This window comes from Alosa alosa, chromosome 5 (assembly GCF_017589495.1).
Source record: "Alosa alosa isolate M-15738 ecotype Scorff River chromosome 5, AALO_Geno_1.1, whole genome shotgun sequence".
NCBI lineage: Eukaryota > Metazoa > Chordata > Actinopteri > Clupeiformes > Clupeidae > Alosa > Alosa alosa.
In genome coordinates, this window is record NC_063193.1 from 4,215,040 (window position 1) to 4,221,039 (window position 6,000).

Genomic DNA, 6,000 nt, shown 5'->3' on the forward strand with positions numbered 1-6,000 from the left:
CTCAAGGGCACCTCATCGGTGGAAGAGGATGTGCTGTTCAATCATGCTGAGCAGCACTCTAATAATGTTTCTTTTGAAGTGAAATGGGGGCCCCCTGTCAGTGCAGGGTTCTTTGGATCGCCCTTAATGTCCCCTCACTCATAGCGCACCTGCTTACAAAACCCATTCATTTATGGTACCATGCCCCACTGCAACGTCCAGCACCAGCTTTGATAGAGCCAGTAACACACTAATGACGGCCTCCTGCCCTGCTTGCCTGATGGCACGACAGGCCAAGGACCATTCCTAAGCTGACAGGCTCCGCGTCCTAACGGCCTGTGTAATCCCCTGCTCATGCTGTCCTCTAAAGAACGGCTCGAGAGAACATCTTTGCTTTGAATTTTTAATGTCAAATCATAACCACATGGGCAAGAGAGACACATTTATCTCATTTGTTCGTATAATGTAATGATTTCAAAGCCTCCGAGCAAAGTTAAAATAATCATCACAACAGACCTAAGGAGCTCAATGATCTGTGCCCTGTTGCCCTTACCTCTACAGTCATGAAATGTTTTGAAAAAAATATTTTATAACAACTTTTCCATGAGGTTTCACCTCTTTTAGACCCAAATCAATTTGCCTATCATGCAGAAAGAGGTGTTGAGGATGCACTGCTATCTCTGATTATGAGCACCTTATGTGTTCATTGACTTCAGCAGCGCTTTTAATGCAATCCAACCCCACCTGATGGTGAGAAAACTGGTGCATTTGGGAGTAAATCCCCAATTGATTTTATGAATCTATGACTTCTTGACGGACTGCAGTCAGCAAGTTAGATTTAATTTGTGTATATCTTCCTCAAAAACTATCAACACTGGGGCACCACAAGGGTGCGTTCTGTCACCTATCCTATACACGTTATACACCAACAACTGTCAAGCTTCCTCTTCAGCCCACTTATTTTAAATATGCTGACGACACAGCACTGGTTGGCTTTTTAAAGTCCAACATTTCTTCTGTGAATGGATTTCAGAAGGAATTACAGGGTTTCACTCAGTGGTGTTCTGAGAATTTTTTGAAATCAATGTGAAGAAAACAAAAGAGATGGTGATAGATTTTAGCAAAAATAGAATAACGGTTTCTCCTTCAAAGACCAACGGTGAATTAGTAGAGAGGGTCTCCACCAACAAATACTTGGGAGTTGAAGTTGACTCTAAATTAACTTTTAATGAATGTGCACTGAACAAAACCAAGAAAATGCACCAGAGAATGTTCTTCCTTAGGAAACTAAATAATTTTAGATTAGACAGACACATTCTTGTAATGTTTTATAACAGTCTCCTTCAGAGTGTTCTGTCCTTTGGTCTTATCTGTATGTTTGGCAACATGCATGTTAAGGACCATCGGACTTGACCAGGTGTCGGCAGCTGAGCTGTACCATGATCTTATCCTAAAAAAGACTGACCAAATCCTCGACCCCACTCACCCTCAACAAGGGACAATACATCATTTGTGCCCACAGCGATCAGACTGTACAATAACCAAGCACATCGCATGGACTTTAATTCCACACTGGTACTTTAAATTCAACTCCAGCACTTTCACTGGATGGTAGATCTCAATTTCCTTGACAACCATTCCTAGCTAGCTTCCTAGCTATTTTTTTATGACTCTTACATTTTTAGCTGCAAAATTAGTCTTTTTAGTCTGCAAAATTGTTTTTTCTTTTTAGATGCAAAATTAATGATGTTTTCTAAACAAAGTTCGGGAGGAGCCCTTAGGGATGATTGACAGCAATTAACTCACCTGTCTTCCGCCGCCAGGGTATTTAAGCCAGCCTCCTTATCCATACGTCACACGCCGCAGCGCTCGCAAAATTATTGTCGCAAAGCCTCGGTAGGCAGACGTAATGGAGCTGGGTCACTACTAACTATCCAAAAGCTACATCCAGTCCATGGGCTACAGCCACCTGGTTCACCAGCGTTTTCAGGTCACTGCACAGAGCAAGGGTAAGCTACAACTATCGATTATGCTATAGCCTACTCACCCCAGCCTACTTCAAGGCTCTAACACCAGGCTGCTCCAAGTTCACGTTTTCACGTCGCAAGATTATCCAGGTAACTCAAAATGCTCTAAATTCTAACATGGCTCGCCACGCCAAGCGTCTGAAGTTTGTAGGCTATCCACTATCCAGCGGAGGCCTATCTTCCGAAGATCCCTCAATCCGTAATCCGTGTTGGCATCGGAAACGAACAGGTCTTGTTCATTCACTTCCTGTAGTTGTCCAGTGACTTCTCATAAACTGATACTAGCGTTGTTGGATATTTAAGCTACTTATAACGAACTGATAAACCTCAACCTTAAGTGCCCAGTATTTCCGCTGGCTTGTTCCGCAGGCTGTTTAAACGATGTTGCTGCCTTGAAGACGTCAGCAAAGTGATAGTACACATTTGTAATTCACGTCAGGCAGCGCAGACAGCAAGGACCGTGATTGGTCAACTCGTCCTGTGTCGATGGCCGACGTTTCATGTAACTCCTATGGGGTATAGCAACAAGCTAGTTCACTTGCAAATAAACTAAAGTCATGTTTGGTTACAATGACTGGTTATTCGTATGTTTTAAAATTAGCACTTTGCCAGCAAGCAGTGCTTTGTGGGCAGTTGCGCTAAGTTCGCTCTCAGCAGGCCCTCAAACCCCAGTCTACAGCCAGAATATATTAATGACACTCCTTGAACACCGGTTTATTGTTTCATTCCATGCCAACATTCCACGGAGGGGAGTCCCCCCATTGACAGCTTATTAAAATTGTTTGCTATTATCGCATCGCATACAATCGTTTATCGCATCGCAATGCATTATCTTATTGCAGGCTGCAATTATTTATGTCGTCTTCTTGTGTGACAGTTAGTGAAACACGACACTGCACTGACATGCTCATCAATCAGAAGTGGCACAACTTTGGATATTAGCTAAATCTTGACATCAACATAAAAAAAAAAAAAAAAAACCTTATCGCTATTGCATTGCTCCAATCATTGGACAGCGGCACACATCCGCAGCACTCTCCATTTCCGCGGCATCTTGTTCCGTAGGTCGGATGGGAAATTCCTTCCTCCTCCTCTCTTTTAACTCCTATTTAAGCCCTATAAACCAATCTTTTCTCCTTCCCGCTCCCTCTATTCATTCTCTTCTCCTGACCAGGAAGCAGGCTGCTCTTGACAGCGCTTTCCTGCACCACACGCTCCAGAGCGTATCACTCCGCTGCTTCAGCCACAGCCACGCCAGCGGCCCAGGTTCTTAACCACCGACTTCCTTCCCGCAGCATCTCCGCCATACTTCCGGATCCGACTCCACTTCTTCAGGCGCGGTAGCCCGCCGCTACTCCCTCCGCCTCCTCTTCCCCTTCCCCACCCACTTCCCCCAGCCAGGACCCGGTCCAGGGCTGCCCCTCTTCCAGTCGTTCCGACGACTGCTCCCTCCCTTCCCCCTTTTTCCCCCTCCCCATTCCATTCCCGGAGTCACATCTGTACAGCACGCCACGACTCATGAAGAGGCGTCCGTTCAAACTCACCTCGCTAGCTCCCTATTTTCTTTACGAGTTAGCAAGCACCTGGTCTCAGCCGGCTCCGGTAGGGACCGGCCGCTACCCCCCCACCCATCCCTTTCCCCCGCTCCGCTAAGACCAGCCGGGTTATCAGCACTCCGCAAGTGCTTCGGATCACAACGTCCCATTCCGGCTCCCCAGCTATTCACTAGCCACAGCAAAGGCCCTTCGACCGCCTTCTCACGTTGCACGTTCCAGCTTTAACGTTCCGTCTACCCAGCTATTCATTAGCCACAGCCATTTCATTCCATCTGGATACTCACCATTCATGCCTTATCATTCCTTATCTGCCTATCATGTATTATGTGTTGTATGTCGTATCATGCTGAATATGTCATGTTTTATCAGGTAATGGTATTCTAAAAGTATTCTTTCAGCCCAGGTTGGATTATTTAAGGCTGCCACAGATAGTACGGGATGAGCTTGGACCCAATGCAACAACAGCTTCAGGGAGACGCATGCAGCAACTGCTCCGCTGAGCTCCTGTTACCCTGCTACAACGGCTCCGCTGAGCCCCAAGACCCATGCAGCAAAGCTACACAGAGCTACAGGACCCATGCAACGACAGCTTTACTGAGCCTCAAGAACCATGCAGCAACAACTACTCTGAGCCCCAAGACTCTTGCAACGACTGCTTCGCTGAGCTCCAAGAACCACGCAGCAACTGCTCCGCTGAGCTCCTGCAACCCTGCTACAACGGCTCCGCTGAGCCCCAAGACCCATGCAGCAAAAGCTACACCGAGCTCCAGGACCCACGCAACGACTGCTTCGCTGAGCCTCAAGAACCATGCAGCAACAACTACTCTGAGCCCCAAGACCCATGCAACGACGGCTTCGCTGAAGCCCCAAGAACCACGCAGCAACAACTACGTCGAGCTCCAGGACCCATGCAACGATGGCTTCACTGAGCCCCAAGACCCATGCAATGACGGCTTCGCTCAGTCCCAAGAACCATCCAGCAACAACTACGCCGAGCCCCAAGACCCATGCAACGACTGCTTTGCTCAGCCCCAAGAGCCATGCAGCAACAACTAAACCGAGATCCAGGACCCATGCAACGTCGGCTTCACCAAGCCCCGAGAACCATGAAGCAACAACTACGCCGAGCTCCTGGACCCATGCAAAGTCGGCTCCACCAAGCCCCGAGAACCATGCAGCAACAGCTACGCTGAGCTCCAGGACCCATGCAACGTCGGCTCCACCAAGCCCCGATTACCATGCAACAGCAGCTACGCCGAGCCCCAAGACCCAAACGATGGCTTCTCTGAGCCCCAGAACCATGCAGCAAATACACCGAGCTCCACGACCTATACAGCAGCAGCTTCACCAAGGCCCAAGATCCGTGCAATGACTGCTCTGCCGAGCCCAAAGCCCCATGCAGCAACAGCTCCACCGAGCCCCAGGACCCAGGCAACGACGGCTCCACCGAGCCCCAGGACCCAGGTAACGACGGCTCCACCGAGCTACAGGACCCAGGCAACGATGGCTCCAACGAGCCCCAGGACCCATGCAGAAGCAGCTCCGCTGAGCCCATAGGACCTTTAGGAACAGCTCCACCAAGGTTCAGGACCCATCTAATGACTGCTCCGCTGAGCCCAAAGACCATGCAGCAACGTCTCGGCTGAACCCCGAGACCCTCACGGCAGCAGCTCTGCTGAACCCTGACACCCATCGTTCCCACGGTTATGCAATACGACACGAATGTCCGCCGCTGAGCAAGCGCAACGAAGATCCACTCTTGTGTGCTTGCCGCTTGCCTCGCTATACTTCGCAAGGGGTTCATGTCACAGCACTCTGATTCACCCTCCATCATGTTTACCGGCCTCCTTTGGGCTGCTGAGATGTAGTGAGTCTACATGCCCCTTGTCTCATTTCATTCCCGATGGCAGATCTTGAGAGTTAGACCAGGACACAATACGTTTACTACCAATCAGACTAAAACCGATCGGTTCTGAAAAGGACACTCCTTTTCATATCCAACTCTACCTCAGATCCTCAGCTTTCATACCCATCACACTACATCTCATATCGGTCAGCTCAAGCATCGCCTACTAGCCCGCTCTCAGATGAAGGGTACCCATCACTCGTCACAGGTTCCAGACTCTAATATATATCCTTGTCAAATCCAGTTCCCGCAGGCCGCTACTCTGTGCATTCAGGATAGGAGCTGCTACTACAGCTGCATGTATTGGCCTATCACAGCAGCAATCAAATACTGAGCCGTTTGTCCACAGATGACAGTCCTACTGTACATCCACTCCATCTAGTGGATCTATGACTTGCTAAGCTCCAAGTTCCTTACTCCTCCATTTCACTGATCGCTCTATCGCGATCTCCGCTTCAGGCATTCCATGACCACGGCCAGCTACCATGCCAAACACGCGCTTAGCTTATACACTCAGTATAGCAATCATGCC